Source organism: Alligator sinensis, unplaced genomic scaffold (genome assembly GCF_000455745.1).
Source record: "Alligator sinensis unplaced genomic scaffold, ASM45574v1 scaffold358_1, whole genome shotgun sequence".
In the NCBI taxonomy this organism is placed as follows: Eukaryota; Metazoa; Chordata; order Crocodylia; family Alligatoridae; genus Alligator; species Alligator sinensis.
In genome coordinates, this window is record NW_005842121.1 from 724919 (window position 1) to 750353 (window position 25435).

A 25435-nucleotide genomic window follows, 5' to 3' on the forward strand; every position below is an offset into this window, starting at 1 on the left:
ATCTTGGAGTCCTAGTGGACTCCAACATGAACATGAGTCGTCAGTGTGACGAAGCCATCAGAAAAGCCAATGGCACTTTATTGTGCATCAGCAGATGCATGACGAACAGATCCAAGGAGGTGATACTTCCCCTCTATCGGGCGCTGGTCAGACTGCAGTTGGAGTACTGCGTGCAATTTTGGGCGCCGCACTTCAAGAGGGATGCGAATAACCTGGAGAGGGTCCAGTGGTTAAGGGCTTGCAGACCAAGCCCTATGAGGAGAGACTGGGGCACCTGGACCTTTTCAGCCTCCGCAAGAGAAGGTCGAGAGGCAACGTTGTGGCTGCCTATAAGTTCATCACGGGGGCACAGAAGGGAATTGGTGAGGCTTTACTCACCAAGGTGCCCCCGGGGGTTACAAGAAATAATGGCCACAAGCTAGCAGAGAGCAGATTTAGACTAGACGTTAGGAAGAATTTCTTCACAGAGTGGCCAAGGTCTGGAATGGGCTCCCAAGGGAGGTGGTGCTCTCCCCTACCCTGGGGGCCCTACCCTGGGGGTCTTCAAGAGGAGGTTAGATAACCATCTAGCTGGGGTCATCTAGACCCAGCAATCTTTCCTGCCTATGCAGGGTGTTGGACTCGATGATCTATTGAGGTCCCTTCCAACCCTAACATCTATGAATCTATGTTATGGGCAGCATAGTATATACTCCCAGTTCCCAGACTGTTTTTTCCAGACTGTGTGTACTTGTTGGCTTTGCTGTATTAGGCAGCCTGTGTGCTTCCAGAGCTGTGAGAAACTTAGTGTGTGAGACCCACGCTTCTTACAAGTCAATTAACTCCTGCTGCCCATTTTGAACCATCCTAATGTACATATCTATACCTATAAGCCAATTCCCAAAAGCAAACCTTTAAATACCATTTCTAAAACAACACTACCCTGACCTCAACTAAGCTCTTTTCCCCTCCCTCTGCCATCACCAGTGGTAGCTACCAGTATTGCTTACAAATCCTGAGGCCCCAAAGTCAATGGGAGTGAAGCATCTAAATCCCTTGGGCCTGATATCTTTGAAGATATCAGCCAGTGGCACCTTTTCCTGTGCGATCCCTGTGTCCGGACTGTACTCCACTCTCTGTTGGCCAGGCCATCACTCATGCCTCTGTCACACTGCAGATTACCACTCCAATGCTAGGTCTGACTATGCACTGTCTCCTAGTCCGCAGGCTGCTTCTGTCACATAGATTCATAGATTCATAGATGTAGGGTTAGAAGGGACCTTGCAGATCTTCTAGTCCAACCCCCTGCCCTGGGTAGGAGAGAAAACTGAGCTCAAATGACCCCAGCCAGGTAAATGTCAAGCCTCCTCTTAGAGACCCCCAAGGTAGGAGCCAGCACCACTTCTCTTGGAAGCTGGTTCCAGATCCTAGCCTAGTTTTAATAAAACCCCCACATACCCAGCATGTGGACCAAATAAGCAGGGACTTCTCCTCCCCCCTCTTCTGCACACCCCAGAGCTGGGTTTCTGTAAGCACCACTTCACTGCACAGGGTCACTATTTCTGCAAGGATGGCTGTAGTGTCATTACAACAGCTCCTGCAGGCACACCCAAACTAGGTTCAAACTACCCATAGCTACCTTGGGCATAGCTAGAGGCAGAGTCACTGGACCATGAAATCCAGAGTGAGCTGCAAGCCGATCCCAAAACTGGGATGGCAGCTCACTGGGTCCTGGGCTGCCATAGCTCTGCTTGGCTTCTATGACTGCACCTCACCCTAGTCCAGGCTTCTTCCTACCACCCCCACTGCCCAAAGGCTGCCCTCACAGATGAGACCCACCCACCAATGGCTCCTGGTCTCTCTCCTCCAAAAGGTAGGGGTTGGATCAGATGACCCTTGAGGTCACTTTTAACCCTTTGATTCTATGACAAGAGGCAAGTCCTGCTCTTCTAAGGTCTCACCTTCCTTCCCTTGTTAGAAAAAGACAGCAGGCCTCCCATCTTCCTTGTTCTTGCATGGTAGCAAAACCAACTGTTTCATCACTTCTTTCCTCCATTTCCAGACTGGAATACAGTTCAGCATACACCTCTAGGCCATACAAATATGGGAAGGCCTTGTTGATAGAAAAGACTTGTGCCCAGCCATGAGATGGCCAGTTATCCTCTTATATGCCCTTTTGAAAGCCCACAACTTTCACGTTTCTGGCCAGACAATCTTATACAGGTTTCCCCCGCTTTATGTGGTATGTGCATTCCTGGAAAATGACACATAAGAGCAAATTTGCACATACAGAACCCGCATAAAGCGAGGGAAGCCTGTATTCAATAAAACAGGATACAACTCTTCTCATATAGGTTACATCACTAACAACATCTAGGCTGTCTCAGTGCTGGACCTGTTTTCCTATGTCTAAATTAGATAGTGAACTCAGTGGGCCAGAGGCCATATCTCATTCTGTGTCTGTACATGCATGATACATTGGGGACGTTCATAGACAAATGGTAAAAAATTAAAACTGCTTCTGGAGCCACGCAGGACACATAATGCTTCATGTCACATCTCCCCCCACCCCCCACCTCATTACTGCTGATTAAAGAGTGTTTACAAGATTAAATCACTTTTTAAGATGGTTTTAATTACTATAGTCTCCTCTGCTATTGTAGCAACTGCAAGGAAATTAACCTTAACTTCTATTATGCTTGCTGACTTTCAGCTTGGCATGTATAACTCAAGTCATGTTCAACTGTCTAGCAATAATATGCCCCACGATAGGGGAATGAAGGCTAAGCCAAACAGAAACAAAACCCAACAGGTTAAGATGTTGTTGTTTCTTGTTAATGATTAAAAAATTGCAGGCACAAAACTCAGCCATGAAACTGCTATGGTGGCTATGGCATCTTCATCGACTTCCATTCAGGTTGCCATTTTGATGAACTGAAGCCCTCTTGATCTACAGCACCAAGTCCTGATCCAAAAAGATAAGCCAGGTGGAAGGACAACGTCAGCACAGCTTGAGCTGTTGGTTCTCAACTAGCAACCACTGGAGTAACAAGCAGCTGTCCCTCATCCATTGGGAGCGGAAATGAGACAACCAACCCCTTTCACACATGGTCATTGCAGACTTGCACCAGTTTCTAACTAGCAAACGATGACTACAAGGCTCCCTCCATGAATAACCCCATGAGCTATCAGGGCTCTAGAAATACTGTCCTCTCCAAAGCTATTACTAGCACTCTTTCTGCCAGTTCTTCCGACACAACATGCTTTTAAAGTGTTCACCATAAGCCGGTGGTTTGTGGATTCTATAAATTAGGTGATCTTAAAAAGTACAAAATTAAAAAAAACCCCAAAAACCCAACAGGGCCATTGAAGAAAGGTAAGTGCTGGCTGCAAGCTAATAAATTATAATATTTTTACTGTAAACAATTTAGTTATGCTTGAGCTGCATCTACATTCCTATCAGGGATTTTGCACAGCCTCCGAGGCTCTGACTTGCTGCAAGCCATAACCTTAATTTTGTCTAATACCATAGTTCATGTTTACTATGCATATGCTAAATTCCCTTTCTTTAGCCTGGCAGATTCATAGCATGCTTGTTTTTTCTGAGATCTAAGGAGCCAGCTGCACTGATCAATGCATTGCTGTGGAACACAGGGAGGTGACAACAAGGGTAAATCTGACCCAAGTTGCATAAATATCATCAAGGGTAGCACTGGGCATATTTTAAAACCCTCCCTTTTCTAACAACCACTTTCATACAAGAAAACCAAATTGTTACTATCATCATCATCATTATCAAGGGTGATAGGCCTTGATCTCCCAGTACTCAGCTTCTTTCCCTCTGCTAATTGTCTGCTACTCCTGAGAAGAGCCCTCACTTCCCCCCCCTGCTGTTTTGCACTATACTGTGCCTGTTTCCTGTGATCAGGGACCTAAGGAAGAATGTCTTGAATTCAAAAGCTTGTCTAACTTTCTCCCAGCTACATAATTAGTCCAATAAAAGATACCACCATAGGAAATCCTTGCCTCTAGTGTAATTTCTGGACCATCATGGCTCCAACATCACTCTTACACTATCTTAACTCCCCTGAGATACATTTCTACCAGCTAAGGATATCACTTTACAAAACCTTCCAAAGATCTAGATCACCTTGTTGACACTGGATTTATGATACAGATACCTTGTTCCAGGCAGACCCAAACCCTCAGACTGACCACAACCTCTCTATTGAATAATAACTGAATTTTATTGATACACAATGATATCAGATAAGAATAACGCAAACAATTCTATATCTACCAGCCCCAGTGTTCACAGAGTGAAGGTACGTCCAGCCAGTATGAAAGCTTCTCTCTGAGGTTCTCTCTTGAATGTCAGAAATCAGCAGCTTGGAGGTTGGAGGTCAAGGCCCATCTGACCCTACCCCTGCAGTGTGGTGGGTGAGATGGACTGGTAATATGCCTTCTGTCCATGGTGGCCTTGGGTTCCCCTCTCAGGGACCTTTTGCTGCTCTGAAAGCCCTCCTTTTGTATCTTTTTCCCTCTCTGATGACTCTTCATCTCTGGGTACCATAGATTGGTCTCCCTGTGGTCGTCATACTGTCCACATTCTGTCCTCTCAGCATATTCCGTTGTTTCACAAACCCATCACATGCACACATCCTAATTAGGGCTTTCTCAGCCTTCTCCTAATTTCATCTGCTCCCCAAAACTGGAAATCCCAAGGGCTCTGCAGTTGGGCACTGTGACCTAGCCAACGTGGCAATGTCCATTATCTCTGTTACGGAACAATGTGGTACATATCTTCAATTTCCAAGCCTGTGTGTCTGCTTTCTGCCTGTGTCAGACACAATGGGCCTTGAAGTGTGCCTTTAGAAATCAATTAACCCCTGCCATTTCCCTGGACCATTGTTCTAATGCATATTTACTTTACCTACAATCCAATTCCCCAAAGCAAAGCTCTAAATATCATTTTCTAGCCTTCACACCTGAAATATAAAGCTAGGATCCTAAAAGAATTCTCACGCTGCAGCACAGATCCTAACCTGCTGTATCAACCGATCCTTGTCGCTTTGCATCACAAACACTTCCTTTCCCCTTCTTCCAAACTTCCTCAATCCAGGAGTGCTGGAAACTGCAAGCTTTAGTTCTCAGGTTATAAAGTGGCTCGGTGCAAGAGACCTAAAGAAGCCATCCTTGCTGATAAGGTTTCTTGGAAGATTTACAGGTTTAAAACAATATTATATGGGGAGGCACAGAATTCAAGAAGTTATATTTCTTCTTCTTGTTACAGTGAATATGAGCATGCCAAATAAAAGGGATGTGTTATCCTCTGCTTTATCATAACAAATGTGTCTGTATTCTCATAAGGTCACTGCTATTAACATTGATGATCACGATTTCCAGTGGCAAAACAGCGGTATGTACATTCAAGTGTGAGCGTGCGCGTGCGCACACACACAGAACTTAGATATAGTTTTTCCTAAGCTATCACAGGATCTAGCTGCTGAGAAAATAACAGGTGTAAGGGATGGCAGATCTGTATGAATAGCTTTTCTATTGCAATTTAGTGGTCAGTTGCCATTCAGAGGCCGTTTATTCACCTCAGACAAAGCAATAGACCTCTTGCTGTGTGGGGACCTCATGAAAGTCAGGTCCCTGTCTCGAGCATGGGATCCTGAGAACTCTAGACAACTCCCTAACATTACTGTTGGCTCCCTCTATATAATGATGCATCTGGCATTGCTACATCCAGCACAGACCTGACCTCATGGCTCTGAGAGGAGCAGAATAAGCACCCCCTTTGTGTAGAGAAGACCTTTCCGCCTTGAGGCTAGGCTCAATCCCAGTTCTGTTAAATGGAGCAGGAGTGACTCCTCATTGCCACAAACCTTGTCTAGTTACTTACCCCACTGAAATATTATGATTCATTCTTATTTTACAGCCATTTTATACTCAGTTGATCAATGTGTGCAGAAGAATTAGTCTCCCTAAGTTTTGTTGTGTAGAAGGCTTCTGGGTGCCTTCTCACCGGGCTGCAGATTTCTTACAATAAGTCATTATTCTTTACAATACTTTAAAAATGTAACATTTTAGTCTGAAGCCGTTTGCCCAACACATCCATGCCCCAGGTGGCCATGCTGAACCCACCACTCTGCAAGGTTTTTTCTGCTTGTGAAATGCAGGTTAAAACAGCAGAGAGTCAGTGACCTCAGAGCCATGTGGCTTGTTATAGTCCTGGGGAGAACATGCTGTTTTATAATGTCACATGGAGACAACCCTGGGTCGACCTGGAACCACCAGTCTGACCCTCCCCTGGGGGCTGAGATTGTTCCAGATGCAAGCACTGCAAGTGCATCTCTAGTTTCGAGCCATGTGTTCATATCATAATTGCTCTTGCTACGAGGAGCTAAACTCCATTCTCGTATCAAAAGACTCAATGACACATTTATATAGAGAGCAAAATGCAGCCTTCTTACCTCAATGATGTCTTGTACAATTGGTCCAAAATCTCACTGAAAGCCTCCAGGCACTGCTGGACAAGAAACAGAGACTTAACAAGAACAAGAAACACTACCAAGAAACAGAGACTTTAAGGTGTGTTTCCCCCCATTGGAACAAAAAAAAGCACCTGCAACTTGAAGACACAGGCCCAAGGGAAAAAGGCTGATAGACTCCAGGTTTTCCTTTCTCCCCAAGGCAAACTTACAAATACTGGGTGCATCTACATGTGCATTTTACTGCACAGTAGACTAATTTACTGTGCAGTAAAGTGTCACCATCTTCACGTGCATGGCAATTAGGGCGGTGTAGACTTATTTACTGTACCATCAGATAGTCCCATCAGACAGCAATACTATCCAGTGGCACAGTAAATTACTGTGCTCAAATGCACATGTAGACACTGTACCCAGGAGTAGATTACTGTGCAATAATTTGCTGTGCAGTATAATCAGTTGCATTAATTGCACATGTAGACATGCTCACTGAGGCCTGCTTCTGATGCTTCACACAAATGTAAGAGGTTCTGTGGAGTAATGGATGCTGTTGATCTGATGCAAGGCGGACAATCCATGCTCTCCAACATAACTGGAACAAATACTGATCAAGAATCAGCTTGTGAAACGATATAGAAGAATCAAAACAGACTGAAGATGTGAGACACCCGCTGTATGACTATCCTGCAGCACACAAATGTCTGAAGTCATGCAGGAGATTCTTCACCAGCACCCAACCTCTTGGTGCCACACCCAAAGACACATGACTACAGATGTGGAATGAGAAGCTGAAAAAAATACCCGACAGTGAAAAAATGGACATTCCAGCACCCAAGTCTTTACCACTAGGGGCTTATGAATTGTGGCAAAGGTGGTGATGTCTCAATCACCTATATGGTGGAGTCAGACTTTTCAAGGAACTAATGAAGAACTGGGGCTATGCCATTGGTTCAACCACCTATGACTGTGGCACAGAGCCTCAGACTAGGCAACACCTGCTGCAATGCCCAGTGCTTGAAGGCACATGTACACTGAAAGATCTTGCAAAGTACAATAAATGAGTGCAAGCATGTATAACAAAATAGTCAAACATAGCATAGAGACATAAGAAGAAGAACTCATCAAAACCAACTTACAAGCCCAGTGCATAAAAGGAAGATTGGATCCTAAATCAATCTTCTTGAGGCTACAGAATTGGGTTGTAAATCACATTAGAACAAGCTCTTTCAGACAATTTTCTGATAAACTGGCAATATCAAGAAGACGTCTTCCTTCACAATATTTTAATACAGAGACTTCTGACAGACCCAGGAATGAGAGAATTGCAGAAAAACAAAAAAAGGAGGCTAAACGCCATTGAACTTGAAAAAGAGTCTGAGTTTGGATTTGGGTCAACTCTTATTTAATTTATGTCTTCTCAAAAGCCAGCCTCCACACTACAAATGTTGCTCTGAAAGGAGGCATTTACTCATTGTGATGAAACTAGCAAAGCTCACCACGATTTCAGTATTCAAGCTTTGTGCCGTTATTGAGATTTAAGGAGCTTTTAGATTTTTAAGCCAACAGAGCAGATAAAAGTTATTAATTGCCAACAATAAAGATACATGGAGAAGAGCTGTACAGCCTATTCCTTTACTGAAACGTTAAGACTATTGCATTTCTTTTTTTTTTACATATTACAGATATAGGACCACATCTCATTCTGCCTATTAGGTATCTAAGTGGCACTTAAATATCTAAGTGTCAAAGTGCAATCTTATTATACCCTGCTCAAGTGTTGGAAAGATGGTTCATTCATCTATTTTGGTCCCTCTTAGCCTTAAGACTAAGCTGCAATAAGTAGCGAAGAGGAGGATGACCCACGCACCTTTTTGCATTAAGTTTTTCAGGGATTGAGCAGGGTGGAATAGGATTGTGTCTAGATATTTAGATGTTTAATGGGTATGTTGCCTACATAGAACTTTGCTGCTGTTTTCCAGTGAAAGTCATAGGAGAAATTTGCACTGGTATTTAGGCCGATCCTATGCCAGTTCTCTAGCCAAGCCCAAGGACCTTGGCCACAGTCCATGCCGATAAGCTCCCAAACTCAGAGCTCAGAGAATATGCAGAGCTCTGGCAAGGCTGTGCCCACACTCCTGCGGTGATAGAAGTTAGAATTTAGAGATGCTCCCTAACAGGAAACTGAGGGGTTGGGAATCAGGAGATGACCCCTCAGTTAAGTAGCTGTGAGTCAGTTAGAGAGACAGACAAACTGTCTGGAGAAGTAGCATGTTGCTCCAAGATTAACGTGTGCTCTTCTCATTATCCCTGCATTTATTGAGCCCAGTGCTCACTACAAGACCAGTGAGCTTAGAGAGCTCACAATGCATGAGCTGCATGGCCAAACATGTTCAGACGCCTCGTTGCCCTGATCCTGGATCTGCCCATGTCTGCATTCCATTTCCTGTCTGCATCAGTCTGCTTGATACTTATCTCTGTCTGTGTGTATAAGACAAGAAGGCAAAGCAGATAGGGAGGGACAGCTTTTGTAGTTCAAGATACTTGACAGAGATCCCCAAAGTCACCCCAGGCAGATAAGAGCCCCTTTTCAAAGGGGCTTTTGGTCTTGAATATCACATTCAATCTCTGATCTATCATTGAAGCAGAGAACAGTTCAACATCCAAATTGGGGGAAGAGGGCCCTTTCAAGCTTATACCCTCATTGTTCCCGTTGTTGTTGATATAATTGTTTTTGCTCTGTGCTAATTCTTTGCTTTTCTAAAAATGCCATGGCAGCCACTAACTTAAGTAACCAGAGTGCAAACCATGTAAGCCATCAGGACTTACAGTAGAGATGATATTTTTTATTAGACCAACAAGATTTTTGCAAGATTAATTCTTTTGTTTTTGCAAAAAAAATTCTGCAAAATTTTTTTTTTTGCAAAAATCTTGTTGGTCTAATAGAAGATACCATCTCTACTATGAGTCGTGATTGCCTTTTCCTCTAGACCAACACGGCTGCATGAAACATGTTTAAAGTGTGAAATGACCATTCTCACAGGCTGGGAAATCCCTCCCAGCACTTCTCCTTGTTAAACTATGGAAGGCTCTGGGCTGACACGGAAACGTGTTCTCAGTCACCGAATGAAATGTCACCATTAGATGACAAACTGTTCTCCCTCCGGTGGCTTTTATTCATAGAATCATACACAATGAGGATTGGAAGGGACCTCAGGAGGTCACATCTAGTCCATCCCCCTGCTCAAAGGAGGACTAGATCATCCCAGTCAAGGCTTTGTCTAGTAGAGCTTAAAAACCTCCAAGGATGGAGAGTCCACAGCCTCCCTGAGTAACCTGTTCCAGCATTTTACTACCCTTCTGGTGAGAAAGTTTTTTCCTAATATCTAACTTAAACTTCCCTTGCTGCAACTTGAGCCTATTGCTCCTTGTCCTGTCATCTGCCCCCACTGAGAACAGCCCAGCTCCATCCTCTTTGCAGCCCCCCGGCAGGGAGGTGAAGGCTGCTATCAAATCCCCCCTCGGTCTTCTCTTCTGCAGACTAAATCAGCCCAGTTCCCTCAGCCTTTCCTACAAGTCATGTCCCCTAACCCCCTAATTACTTTCACTGCCCTCCGCTGGACTCTCTCCAATTTGTCCACATCCTTTCTGTAGTAAGGAGGCCAAAACTGGACACAGGACTCCAGATGTGGCCTCACCTGTACTGAATAGAGTGAAAAAAAATCACGTCCCTTGATCATAATTTATTGTTTGCACTAAAATGGAAGATTTTCTAACGCCACTCTTTATATCATCTTTATAATGACTCTTTATTCAAAACCAGCCACGTTGCCTCTTCCTGTTTCACTCCCTTCTGGTGCTCTACTTAGCTGTCCCCAAAGATAGTTCCATAGAGCAGACATTATTTAATTAAAAATTAGACTTGTCTCATTTCAGCAGGGCTTAATGGATTTTTTTTTTCTTCTGTACAATGCTTACTTCTCCATGCTTGCTAGGTTTGTAACTAAAATACAGCAGGCAGGACATACCCTACTGTAGGGTTCCACACTAATCTTACACTGAATACGTTAACCTCCCAAGGCAGCCAGATATTAATACCCGATGACAATATAGGTCCTTCATTATATCCTTTTATGAATGCATCAGTGCATGTATGCGCATGTGTACTATATTGGATGCATCCATTATTTTTATGTGCTGCTTCCAAGGGGTAAAATCTATCTGTTACGGAAGCGGATTTGTTCTGTAACAATTTAATAGAGCCCTGTGTTGACCTGGATGCCAAGACATTTTCTTTATCAATACATTGATTTAGGCTGATAGGGGACTGCAAGGAATAACCCTCAGGAGGGAAAGAAGGCAGCCTCAATGCATTTCACTTGTTGGCAAACACTTGGAAGAGACATTAGCAGGCCAAGAAAAGGCCTGGGAGCCAGAAGATCAAAAGAGCAGCAGCAGGTCTGCTGGTAAAGGAAAACAAACTGGTAGCACACAAGAGGACCAGGCATACAGTCCATCACACCCATTGGGAGGAAAGACGATACAAAAACTTGACGTTCTTCCAATGACTAGGCTAAATATTCACCCGTCCTATATAGCACATCATGCAAAACATAACGGATAGTGGTATCCGCAGCATGTCAGTCAACAGAAAAGCAATGATGCAAGAGAGATTTGCTCAGAGTTACCAAAGGATGTGCAATTGCTCACCAGGCATATTGGTATGAGGTTTATTTTTAAGGTTTACCCACAGCTAAAGCAGATCTGCTATCGTTAAAAGAGTATGTTAGTGTCTGGTTTTCAAGGTTAATGAGCACCAGCAGCTCCCATGGAGAACTATGAGATTTGCGGGTGTTCTGCAGTAGTGCTCTAAGTGCAGAAATCATAGAAAAGTCGAGCTGGAAGGGACTGCCAAGGTCATCTAGTCCAACCAGACCTAGCCTGAGGCAGGGTCATCCCTATCCAACCACCCTGCACAAATCCGTGTCTAACCGATTAGCAACACTACATAGTCAACCCTAACACACCCACAACCCAAACCTGCTACAAGCAAAGAAGGTGGCCAACATCCTGCTGCTGCAAAGGTTGTTAAAATTTGCTCAAAGAGATTCACAGAAGAGGGCCACCCCCCACTATAGAAGAAGGCAAAACTCCCTACAGTCCATACCAATCTGCCCATGGGGTAACAACCTTCCTGACCCCAAATATGACATTGGTCTGACCCTAAGTAGAGGAACAAGACCCTGTAGTCAGGGACAATATACCTTCAGAATAGTAGATTATGCACCCGGTGTATCTCTCATAATCCTAAAGTTTCACTTCCTCTGGCAGAGGTGTTTGCAACATGTACAGGTTTAAACCAGCAGCTGCCTAGCTCAGAAACAGTGTTTCACCTCTGGTTCCTCATAGGAACTTGCTTGAATTGCTCCCTCCTTGTGTAGTCTTTCTTTAAGCTAAATTTGTCGAGAGACTAGGTCTCTTAGGCTACACTTTTAGAGAGCCCAACCTAAAGCACATTATAGGATTCAGACCTTCAGAAGACACTGAGGGGGCACTCGCTGACAATCAGACCTTGCAAAAGCGTCTCCAGTCCTTGGGAGTTACATGCCTAAATGCCTTTGACCAGGGATGCAAAGTCAATCCATGTGCTGTACTGTGCCCACAGACTGGCCCCACATCCCAGAACCAGTGTGTGTCCTGGAGTGGGCATCACGTATGGCATGAGACCTGCTGCTCCGGGACCACACAGCACACGGCTCCCAGTCCAGGGGGCATCTGGCTCCGTGCCGGATCCATCCAGCGTGTGTGCTGGTGTGGGTGCTGCATGCAGCACGTGCCCTGGAAGAGCCAGTCTGAGTCTATGTCATGCGAGGCGCCCAGGCCAGCCACTCCAGGGCCACGCTGCATGTGCAACCTGCACTGGCTGGTCTAGGATGTGTGCCGGATCTGGCATTGAGTGGATGAATATGTGCTGGAGTGGTTGCCTCATGTGACGTGACCCTGGAGCAGCCGAAGCGGGTACTGCATGGGGTGTATGAGGCCATGCAGCGCAGTCTGCATGCAGCCTGGAGAACCGTGGGCAGCACCAGGTCCCATAGGCCAGATCCAGCCGACGGGCCATATCTTGACATCCCTGCTTTGAGCATCTGGTGTGGCCTCAATCATTGGACACTTCATACCTAGGCTTCATTTCATACTTACTGCAACAGAGTCAAGAAACCCTGAAACCTTCATAATAAAGTTTCCAAAATGCAAAGATTTAATACCAGTAAGTCCTGTTTGCTAGAAATTTCTCCAGTTGGATCTCAACATAGCAACTGCTTGGACATACTTTAGACTGCAGGTCAGAGGCCTATACCAGGCAAGCTGGTGCCTCAGAGAGGAAAAAAGCATAAAACAATTGAAAACTCATTTTCCCCAATGCAATGGGACATCATTGCTGAACCATTCATACTCAACCAGGCAGTCAAATCACAGCTCAGTTATGCCTGGCCCTGTGGCTGTACAGCAAGGCACGGAGAGGCATCTGGCATCTGCCCGGGTGCCAGACAACTGCAGACAGTGCATCCCTGGCAGCGCCACTTTAACACCAGCTCTACTGCCCGGCTTCCCCACTCCCTGCACTGTGAAAGGCACTGGAGTACGCTCAGATAGCCATGCTGTATGCAAGGCTGTGCCAGAAAAGGGCAGAATAGTGTCTGCAATGTTTAACAACCCTCACTATTTATTACCTGTGGCAAACAGCCTGCTGAGCTGAGACCCAAGGCAGATATAAGAATGATGCAGCCTTATAGCACAGCACATAACTACATGATATAAAGCAACAAACTCAAAGTTGCTACAGTAAAGGACCACAGGGAAAATCCGGCTACATCAGTCTCTAATTTCCTTTTACAGGCTTTCGGTAGCCAGCGCTATCATCCCCAAGTTTTCACATGTCCCTTGATGTTCCCTTTTTTCCCGTGAATTTTACTGTCCTTACCGTGGCTGAACAAGCTAAAGGGCTTGTTCGGGACACATTCACAGCTGCAAAGCTGCAGCATGGTCTCTATGGAGCTTTATATGTGTCTGGTTAAAAACTTCTGATTAACATCGTGTTTCCAAAGTCTGACAGCCCTGGCAATGAGAGCCCGGGGTCACGAAGCAGGAGCCCAGTGGGAGAGGGAGGAAAGGGACCTCACAAGGCAGAGACTCCAAGGGTTACCTGCTCACCAAATTCAGGGTGCTTTTCAGGATCGGACACTGTTAAAAGAGGGAAGAGCACATACTGAGCAAGTGTGGGAGGATATGTCTAGGGACTGCTCTCCCTTGGCTATGGGATGTATTGCTTGCTGAATTTCGGGGTTAGGCTAAAACAGTGATCTTATATACGTGCTCAGGGTTGGGAGGCTGTTTTCAATGGAGCTCATTTGACAAGCTTTAGATAAAACACCACGGTGGCCATTTTCAAATGTGCAGAGGTTTAATGCATGTGCTGGTAAGGCGACACTGGAGTGCTTTCATTACAACGCAGAGCAAACTCAGTTAATCAAGTCTGCTCTGACACGTTCGAATCAGAAGTGACCAAGAACATCTCTAGGCACCCGTGGCTGTCAACCTTTTTACATTTACGGGTCCCTAAAAAATTTCAGATGGAGGTATGGACCCCTTTGGATTGTAAGTGTGGGCATCCACATACTTTTGGTTGATCGTAGTCATCTTTCATGGACCCCTTAGAGACAGTCTGCGGACCCTAAAGGCTACATGGGCCACAGGTTGAAAACCACTGGCCTAAAGCATTCTTTGTGTGGATGGTTCCCCGGAGCAAGAGGCTACACGTCCTGCTGGACAGGAGGGGGCATCATCTACAACTATCGCACGTGCACGCACACACGCACACACATGCACACACACACGCACATACATGCACACACAGTTTGTTTGAACCTGGGAGCTTCTTTTTGAGCTCACAAGCCAAAACTTGAGAGATTCTGGTGCTGTTGGAAGCCAACAAAATTGCTCCGATACACCAGTGAGGTGAGAGGGCAAAACATTTGCCAGCATAAGCAAAAACCTGAAAATTCAGGAGGACTTGATGACTTTACTGGTCAGAGTTGAAGAGGAAAAAACCTTGGGGGGGGGACACTTGGGAAGAGAAACAAAATGGTGGTTCTCAGACCTGCACTACTCAATGATTTGTGCGCTAGCTGTACTCAAGAACAGTCTTACCTTTGTGCAAAAAGTTCCATTTTAAAAGAAAATATGGCAAACTTCTACCAGTTTGGGAGGGAAGGCTGCCCTAAATCACCAACCATTTTATACTTGGTCCCCATTTCACTATTGAATGTTATCATCAATGGTATCGCTATTGAACCCTATCATCAATGCAATAAGACAAAAAACTCAGACTCTTTCTTGATTAAGTATCCTATATGGGAAGATACAGTAAGTCTTATTGACTAGAAGTTTGTCCATCTGGAGCTCAATTTTGGAAAAGCCAGAGCAGAAACAGTTGGCTTGCTCCCTGAACTGCCCATAGGGCATTCTGCCGAACAAGTGGAGTATCCATCCAGGGAGCCAGAGGAACTCGATTCACCAGGAGCCTGCCAGACAGGCATCCAAGGAGCCCAGAAGAGTACAGGGGAACAGAAGGACCAGAAGGTTGAGCACTAAGCAAAGAGGACATCACAAGATTTATTCACCAGGTAGTACATCTGGATTATACATTATTTGCCTTTATCTGCTTGATTGAGTGAGGATCTGGATGATTGGAAAAGGGCAAATATAGCACACATTTCTAAGAAAGGGAAGAAGGAGGATCCAGAGAATTACATACCAGTCAGTCTGACCTTGATACCTGGAAAGATCAAAGAGCAGGTCCCTTAGGACTCTATGGCGAAGCACCTAGAGGCAAGCAAGGTGATCAGGAAGAGCCATCAGGGATTCCCAAAAAAGCAAGTCAAGCCTGACCAAACTGATTTCCTTCTGTGACTGAACTGACAAGCTCTGTGGATGGGGGAGAGCAGTGGATATGATATACCTTGACTTTAGCAAGGGTTTTGACACCATCTCCCATGGCTTCTCATTAACAAACTAAGGACTAAACAGACGTACCGTAAGATGGATACATAACTGGTTGGAATATCAGGCTCAATGAGTAGTCATGAATAGGTCAATGCTTACATTGGAAGAGGTAGCAAATGGAGTTCCCCAGGGATCTGTCCCAGGTTTGGTATTGTCTAGTATCTTCATCAATTATTTGCATGATAGGATTGAGTGCACACTTAGCAAATTGATATTAAGTCTGGAGGGGCTGGATGTGTTCAGGTCAGCAGGTCCAGATGCTCTCCACCCCAGGGTGTTGAGGGAGCTAGCAGGGGTTATTGCAGGGCCCTTGGCACGGCTTTATGAGTGCTCATGGTGCTCAGGCCAGGTTCCAGATGATTGGAAGATGGCCAATGTGGTCCCCATCTTTAAAAAAGGGAGGAGGGAGGACCCAGGCAACTATAGACCCATCAGTCTTACCTCAATCCTGGGGAAACTCTTTGAGAAGATCATCAAGGAGCACATTTGTGATGGGCCGGCATCGGGGATGATGCTCAAGGGCAACCAGCACGGTTTCATTAGGGGCAGGTCATGTCAAACCAACCTGATTGCCTTTTACGATCAGGTCACAAAAGCATTGGATGCAGGTGTTGCCATGGATGTAGTCTTTCTGGACTTCAGCAAGGCCTTTGACACTGTCTCCCACCCCATCCTCATTAAAAAACTAGGCGACTGTGGCATCAATGCCTACACAGTCAGATGGATTGCGAATTGGCTGAAGGGTCATACTCAGAGGGTGGTGGTGGACGGGTCATATTTGACCCGGGGGGAAGTGGGCAGCAGAATCCCCCAGGGCTTGGCTCCGCGGTGTTCAATTTCTTTATCAGCGATTTGGACAACGGGGTGAAAAGCAACCAGTTCAAATTTGCTGATGATACCAAAATTTGGGGTGAGGTGGGCATGCTAGGAGGGAGGGAAAGACTGCAGCAAGACCTGGATAGTTTGCAGGGGTGGGCTAACAAAAACAGGATGCGTTTCAATACGGACAAGTGCAGGGTGCTGCACTTGGGCAGCAGTAACCGGCAACACACTTATAAGATGGGAAACTCCCTTCTTGAGAGCACGGAGGCAGAAAGGGATCTTGGAGTCATCATTGACTCCAAGATGAACATGGGCCGACAATGAGAGGTCACGGTCGGCAGGGCTAACCGGACCCTATCATGCATCCACAGGTGCATCTCAAGTAGGGCCAAGGAGGTGATCCTCCCCCTCTACACGACACTGGTCAGGCCACAGCTGGAGTACTGTGTCCAGTTCTGGGCACCCCACTTCAAGAGGGATGTGGACAACATGGAGAGGGTCCAGAGGAGGGCCACCCGCATGATCCGGGGTCAGCAGGGCAGGCCCTACAATGAGAGGCTACGGGACCTGAACCTGTTCAGCCTTCACAAGAGAAGGCTGAGGGGGGACCTGGTGACCATCTATAAACTCACTAGGGGGGACCAGAATGGTTTGGGGAAGACCTTGTTTCCCCTAGCACCCCCCAGGGTAACAAGGAATAATGGCCACAAATTGTTGGAGAGTAGGTTTAGATTAGACATCCGTAGGAACTACTTCACAGTCAGGTCGGCTAGGATGTGGAATCAACTTCCAAGGGAAGTGGTGCTGGCTCCTACCCTGGGAGTCTTTAAGAAGAGGCTTGATGCCTACCTGGCTGGGGTCACTTGAGCCTGGTTTTCCTCCTGCCCAGGCAGGGGGTCGGACTTGAAGATCTACAAGGTCCCTTCCGACCCGACTTCTATGATTTTATGATTCTATGAATTTGGATAGATTTGAAGATGCTCTAGAAGATAGGGCTAGGATCCAGAATGTCCTGGATGCACTGGAAAAGGTTCACAGTCAGTCAGATTAAATTCAAGAAGGACATGCATTAAGTCCTGCACTTGGGATGGAAGAACTGCATGTACAACTACAGATTGGCTAAGTTGCAGCACTACAGAGAAGGACCTGGGGGTCGCAGTGAACGGAAGCCAGCAGTGTGCTTTTATCGCAAAAAAAAAAAAGTAAATAAATCAAAATACTGGGTTGTATTGACAGGAATGTCACTTGCAAATCAAGGGAAATGTTCTTCCACTCTATTCAGCACCAGTGAGGCCTCACCTGCAGTATTGTGTCCAATTTTGGGCCCCACACCTCAAGAAGGATGTGGACACATTGGAAAAAGCCCAGCAGAGAGTGACAAAAGATGCTTTGAGGCCTGGAAAGCATGTCTTATGAGAATAGGCTGAAAGAACTAACATTATTTAGTCTGGAGATAAGAACACTTAAGGAGGTGATTTGATAACAGTCTTCAAATACCTGAAGGGTGATTATAGAGAGCGTGGAGATAGAATATTTTCTGTGGTCATAGGGGACAGGACTAAGAGCTATAGCCTCAAAGCACACCAGATAAAATATAGGTTGAAGATTAGGAGGAACTTTCTAAGTACGAGGGTGATCAAACATCAGAACAGGATGCATAGACAGGTTGTGAAATCTCCATCCCTGGAAAATTTCGAGTGCATGTTGGACAGACACTTGCCTGAGATGGTTTAGTCAGGAATGATCCTGCCTGGACCAGGGGACTGGACTAGATGACCGTGGGAGTTCCCTTCTAGCTCTATTTTCCTATGATCCTAAACCACATAGCACTGTTTTGATTCCTGAGTAGATATCTGAAACCTTGTCAACAGGAAAGGGTAGACTACAGGAGTGCATGCTGTCTTCTTCAAGGGCAGCAATTTCCCTGCTATTTGTATAAAACAACCCTACCCGTGAGAGTATTTGAAAAAAAGTGGCAAAAGCTGGCCACAGTATAATATTCACAGCTTCCACTTGCAATTCAGACAAAGGCCCACAATGAATTACCACAAAATTCACACAGCTCAGCTCTAAGCTGGACTTGAGCTGGTGTGTACCCTGAGGCTGTACAGAGTCATTTAGATAGCACCCCCTTTCACAGACTTTGAACTACGACTGAAGTTACAGCCTGATGCTGCTATACTTTTTTTCTAGTTTATCTTTTTCCATGGGATATTTACCTCATTTGTTGGAAGGTATAGCGATTACTTCATGTCTGCAAACATAATCTCCAATATATTCCTACCAACTCAATACGGCAATATCATTTACCCAATAATTTATGTGGTATAATTATCAGCACTGTAATAGGAGGTTTATACGTTAATAAATTTGAATTAGGTATGATTTGGAGGGGAATGGAGCACACCTAGGTACATGCAAGCCCTATCTTGCTCCTTGACAAACACAAGAAACATAAATTTGACTCAGCCTTTGTCTAGATATAATTGCCCCTACAAATTGCTACTTGTTCTTCTGAAAGTAGACATGCTCTTCATTTCATCTTTTCAAAGCACTGTTTGTTTATGATCATACTGTGCACAAAGGATTGTAATTGTATTTTAAATTGCACTGTGAAACCATGCTGTGAAAAATGCAGCATGTGGAAGGAAGGGTTGTATCGGTGAGACTCCAAGATAGCAGACTAAGACATCACATGCATCAGACAAGCATCATGAGAGAACACAAGGTAATTGGAGCAGTCTAAAACAGCAGCAACATGACCAAATATAACAAAAGCAGAATTATAATCTAGACTTCCCCCCAAGGGTTAATATTTAAATAAAATAAGGTGATTTTATTGCTTGCGACAGGTTCTGCCTTGGTAGTTCCATAGATTAAGATGACTACATATCATAGATGATCTATATAATATACTATACATCTTACACTGCCTAAAATACATTGTTCCACTCCCAATATTAAACTTTTGTACAGCCTCTCTTCACCATCATATCCAAGTGCCTGGTACATATCATCAGTAGGAACAGTGGGATATTTAGTAGACTTGTGAAATCTCTGGCTTCTTCTCCTTTGGGGAAGGAGTGTCAAAACTCTGGAGTAGTTTTGAGGTGGTGGTGGCTGGGTGTTTTGTTTTTTTGGAGGAAGGGGGTAGAGTTTTTCCTCGAAAAGATGATACTAAAAGGGGAAATAGCATTATGGACATCATTTATGACACACAGGAACCTGGCACTTGTCCATCAGTTCCCCTCTTCTGGCATGAATGTGTGCTTGACAAAGGTCCCTTTCGCACATCATGTTTCCCTTGCCTCAGGCTATAACTACTGCACTCATGGTTTTGTGTCTACGTGTGCTGTAGTCTCTGAGCTCAGAGCTCACCGGGTCTAGTCCAAACTTGATTCACTACGAAACACAAGATAATCCTGTCTAGATCACTACCACCTAACCCTTTCTAGGGTGCTTTCAAGAGCCAGCATTTACCACTCTTCACCCAACTTCACTGCTGTCCTCCTTATCACCTTTTCATGACGAACCCTTCCAACAACACAGCACATGGATTACGACTTCCTCAGCATTGCAGAACTACTTCCTTTTTCTGTCTCAGTTCCCATACCCAACCAGACTTGACTTCCTGTCCTGTTATGGTAACTTCCAAAGAGTCACTGAAAGAATTCTGGGTAAAAGGCGTATGTAAATGAAACGCTCTGTAGCTACACTCCCCCTTAAAAATGAAAGAAGAGGGCTGCTTCTCCTCTAGCACTTCAGTCCACATGGGTTACATCAGCATCCTCATATTTTAGCAGGGTCAGTGCATGCGTTAGTCGAGAACGAGACTGAATGTCAACAACACAGTCAATGGCCTCATACACGGGTAAAGCAGGTCCCCGTGGCACTGTGGACCAATGCTTTTGGCAGACATGCCACAAACTAGCCCCCGCCCCCACTATGATCCCCAGCCCAATCTGCTGCTTTGCTTCCTTCCCTGTGCTCCTTGCTTAGTCTGCTGCTCTGCTTTCTGCTGCCCTATCTACTGCTCTGCTCCCTGCTCCCTTCCCAACCATTTGCATTCCATGCACAGAAGCTGCCCACACCACTTATGGCACCCCTGCTCCATGGGTTGATTCAACTGAGACCGCTGGGAAGGAGAAGCAGTTATCTATTCCTGCACTGAGTTCTGCTGAAGAGGAAGAATCAAGGACACTAGAACTGGGCCCTCTGCTCCTGGAAGCAACGCTCCTCACCCTGACTTGGAAGGACTGACTGCAGGAGTGAAGAGCACAACCTTTCCCACCTGCAGCCTCTTTGCAGACTCCCTATAAGGTAACCTTTTAATACCAGTTATGGTGGTGACTTCTGTGAAGTTGACCCTTCGCCTACTATAACTGGACTGAGAGCCCCTGCTCCTTGCACAGGGACCACCCAACAGTGTTGAAGCAGCAATGTGAATGCCACAAGGAGAAACCCTTGCCTGTGCCATTGACAATTAAGCACGTGCTTAGCTCCTTTGCTGAATCAGGGCATTAAGACCCATTGGGCATTTGCACACGTTTGCACTGCAGTGCCGGGTGCTTGGCGCTGAGGCGCTTGCATTTGTATAAACAGCGAAATGTGCATCAGTGCTGCGGAAATGGCGCTGGTGCACTTTTGAGCTAAAACACGTTGGAGGTGTTTTAGTTCAAAAGCACGCTGCCACCGTTTTCTCAGCACTGCTGAGCATTTCACCATTTATACAAATGTATGCGATGCAGCGCTGCATGCATCAGCTCATGTGCTCTGCAGATTCAATTAACTGAGTCTGCTCTGACGCACCAGATTACCAGTGCATCAGAGCAGACACATGTATGTGTATAAATGCCCATTGACTTTAATGGAGTAAAAGCAAGTGCTTTGCCAAATTGTGACCACAAGTAACTGATTTCTAGGACCAGCTAAATATCCTAAACTTGCAAAGATTGTCTGCATGCACCAACACTTCTGAAGTCAGTGACTGGCTGGAACTGATGAAGCTTTGGAGGGATATTAAAAGTTTGAAAGAAGAAAGGAAACTCTACAGTATGACAGTTTTCCAAGGGTCCAGCAAGGGTTAATTATTAATAGAGGTTTGTAGTAACCTTTGGCTATGTTACTATGTAAAGGTAAAGGTGTCTCACCGAGGTAGTGCTCCACACTTTCTTTAATCTCAGCACAAGAAGGAGCTGATGTGGTCAGCACCAGCATCACACACAGGCTGCCTTTACCTGCCAGCTAGCTCCTGGAATGTCTTAGGGCCACATTAGAAGTGGAAACAATGGCCTTTTGTAGACAACACGGTGGTTTAATTCTCCCTAAATTGAAGCAGTGGGTTTAAAAATACTGCTTCAATGTAGGGCAAAGTAAACCCCACTGTGTCACATATACCCATGTCACAGCCCAACCCTTACCTGCCTCTCTAGCAGCAGGGAGGGCAGAGCAAGCTGCTCATGGGCAGAGCAGTCCCTGAGCTGCAGGGGGAGGGGGACTGGTGCTTCCCTTCCCAGCAGCGGTGCCCCCCCACCCCCCAAGCGGCACCCGCCCGCAGGCACCCTGCTCAGGCAGTCCAGGGGGCACCGCAGCTGCAGAAGGAAGCACCGGTCCCCTTTTTTTTTTCCCTTCTGTAGATCCTGCCTTCCCAGGCTGCTGCCGGGCTGCCTGCAGACCCCCTGAGCCGCACAGAGTCCGGTGCTTCCCTCCACGGCTGTAGAGTAGAAAACTAAAACTCTGCAGAGATGTTTTACTTTGCAGCACCCCAAAGTCATTTGCTGGGTCTCAGAGTCATTTAAGGTGCATTACACTGCCGAATGTGTTACGGTGACTGGAGTTAACGCACAATACGTCGCTGAAATTGCAAACTTGTGCAAACAGCAGCACCCTTAAAGCAGTGCAAAAGGCATTTAACCCGCTTTAAAGTGTCATCAAATGGCCAATGAGTGGAAACCCACTGCCCTCACCTGGGATCAAGCCCAGCTCTTCCCAGTCCACCAACAGTCACACTACCCCTACCAGGCCCCTATATTACTATGTAAGTGGCATTATTTCTTCTGCTTCTAAAAAAGCAAAGACTAGAGAGAGACCATTATGAGCAGAGGGGACGGGTAGCATGCTTGTACATGTGATGTGGTTTTAATCCCCAAGATTTTATGCTATGCCCCCTAAATTGAAACAGTGAGCCATAGAATAAAACCCTAAGGAATAAACCATTTAAATGTTTCCATCATGTTAGGGCAAGGGGGCTGATCCTTTTTTTATGTTCTTTGTCAGAGCCAGAGCTAGCCCATGGCCAGAGGGGGAGCTGCCAGCGGGCCAAGCAGCTCCTGAGCTGCAGGGTGGCGGTCCTTCCCTGAACGGGCTCGAGGAGCATCTAGATCAAACTGGGTGCTGCCTCTGAGCTGGGGCAGCACCCAGCCTACTACCAGCCCACCTGGGTGGCCCCAGGAGTTGTCACCACCATGGAGGGAAGGACTGGGGGCTCCCGCAGCTCAGGGGCTGCTTGGCCCACCAGCAGGCCCCACTCCCCTGGCCATGGTGGAGGGAAGGGGCAGGCAGGCTCCACAACAGCAAGGTTTGGGCCCCTCACCACTTGTGCTTGAAAGCAGGGTCCTGCAGCCAGCAGGACACCTCAGGGCCTGGGAACAGGCTGGCTTGCCCCTGAGGCAGTGTGGGAAGGTAGCAGGACAGCTAGGTGTGCTGGCAGCTGGAACAGGCAGCGGGGATGGTGCACGGGGCGCTGGAAGCCCAGGTGGACCTGGGGAACAGTTGGACTGGGCGCTTCCAAGCTGGGGCAGCACCCAGCCAGCTAGCAACCCGCCCAGACTTCCAGCCCCCCATGCACCATCCCCTCCACCTTCTCCAGCTGCCAGCAAACCAGCTGCCCTGCTGCTGCTGTCCTGCACCACCCCAGCAGCAAGCCAGCCCATCCCCAGGCAGCCCCAGGTGTCCTGCCAGCTGCAGGAGCCTGCTAAAGGCAGAAGCACCAAGGGACCCAATCCTTTTTTCAGGCGGGAGGGCCAGCTGACAGCGACATCATCGCAATTTAGAACATTGCAAACCGAACTACATTCAGATGTAGTTTAGTTTGCAAGGGTGCAAAGTCATTTAAACCCCCCACAAGTCTTACATGTGTATACTGTGACACCATTAAGCCACACAAGGTGACATTTTCATCACGTGTTAATGGTGTCATGTGTACAAACGCCCCTAGAGGGCAAAGCAAAGGCAGAAATGCCCGTGGGAAAAGTCGGGAATATTGAACAACAGGTGAATCCTTTGCCTTATCTTAGCAGGGCAGTAGAGCAAAGTGAGAGGGCTGTCAGGTTGGACTGGAAAAATAAGGATGATCTGGATTATGGGGACTTGTACACTACAAGTATTGCTGTGCTATACCCAAAGGCTTATAAGTTACAGTCCTAAAAAATATTTGACTCCTCAAAAGTGATGGAATTCAGCCTTTGTAATGGATTGGTCCAAGCCTACATCCCTCTTACGTCTGACACTGTACAGGCTACTGCTCTATATGGCGGAGCAAATTTTATCCTTAGCACTTTTCATTGTGCAGCAGGATTTTGATACTTCAATAATAACCTGGAAGTTGACTGAATGACAAAGTGTACAATGCTGTTGTGACTTTCTTTAAATCAACTGCACAGGCCATGTAGTAACATGATTGATGTTAACTCAGATGGAACAGATGATGAGGCTAAGTTAGATTTCAGACTTCCTTGATATGAAGGTTTTGATTTCTGGAAAGGCAATGGCTGTGATGTTTTTTTTTTCATGATTTCCTTTTTATTTTTTAAACATGTACATAAGGGAAGAATAACTTTCAAGAAATGTTATTTAATAGCAGTACTCACAGATTATGTTGGAAATCAGGGTAATAATAATACAGTCTGAACTGTTCACAGGAGACAGCAAAGGTATGTTAAGCATGCATTGATTTTTCTTTTCATTTTTGGATACGCTTCTACTTTGTCAGCATTATCCATCATTAGTTACACCTGTAATATATGAACATCAAATGGGGAAAAGAGAGGCTATTCTGGTACGTGTTTACAAATTGACTTTTGAAGGCAGGAGAAAGTAAACCTTGGGTTTTAAAAGGTCAAGCCTAAAAGAGATTGTTGATTTTTTGGACCTTCCTATCCCTACAGATGGGAAAGGCAGCTGCTTAGGCACTTTTTGAAGAAGTTTGTTAAAGTTCATTACCTTTGCTAAAGATCAAGGGGATGGATGGGCTCACTGAAGACTGCTGATCTTCACACTTCACTATTGACTTCCTGACACCAAATGGACATCTCGTTGCTAACGTCAATTCTTCTTTTCTAGAGTTCGGCTGCCCTCGGCTTTTTTAATTTTATTTTGAGCAATTCAAATGAAGACATTTTCTTATACTTTATTTCTTCTCCTCTATTATTGCTCCTGTCACTGACTTGTTATAAGGTTCCAGTTTCAAGCCCTGCTTTGCTACCTGCTTCTCCTAAATCACCCCTGTAGATCGCTGTGCTCTCGATCCGCTGCAAGGTTGGGAACCGCGTTCCATGCACGCTAGTGCAATCGGACCCGTGTCATTTGTATTCGAGTGGTTCGCAAGCTGCTGAGTCTGCAGTGATTTTTACTTCAAAAGGCACCACTTGTCCCATCAGCAGGAGCCCCTTATCAGTAGTGATCAGCTGATCAGAGAAGCATCACACCGACATAAAAGCTGCAGCAATCAGCCAGAACAGCACCATGGCTCCATGCAGCTGTTTGCTGCCACTCTGCAAACACCTGGATACTCAGGAAACCCTTATCTTCCCTTGGGGAAGAAGGAACCAAACCTGTGATACATCTGGCTCCTACTACAGTTTCACGCAGGAACCAGAGAATGCGGTCAAACCAGACTTTATCCCCTCAAGCTAGATAAATAACCATGTTTCAAAATAATAATAGAATAAGCAATTTTTCTATTGTTAAAAATAACCGTCAAGCAATTTCCACCTTCTAACCGGAACTGAGAAGCCAAATCCCCCATGGATTAACTTCCCAAGTTTAAGGGTGAATGCTATGCTCTTGAACCAAGCCCT

General features: G+C 45.8%; 1 long non-coding RNA gene across 1 annotated transcript in view; it reads right to left on the reverse strand.

The window, feature by feature from the left end:
- LOC112550476 overlaps positions 1-25435 on the reverse strand; it is a 110224-nt gene that overhangs the window by 77475 nt on the left and 7314 nt on the right. The window contains exon 2 of the long non-coding RNA XR_003094352.1: positions 6459-6514. This is a non-coding gene — a long non-coding RNA (uncharacterized LOC112550476). The remainder of the gene's footprint in view (positions 1-6458; positions 6515-25435) is intronic.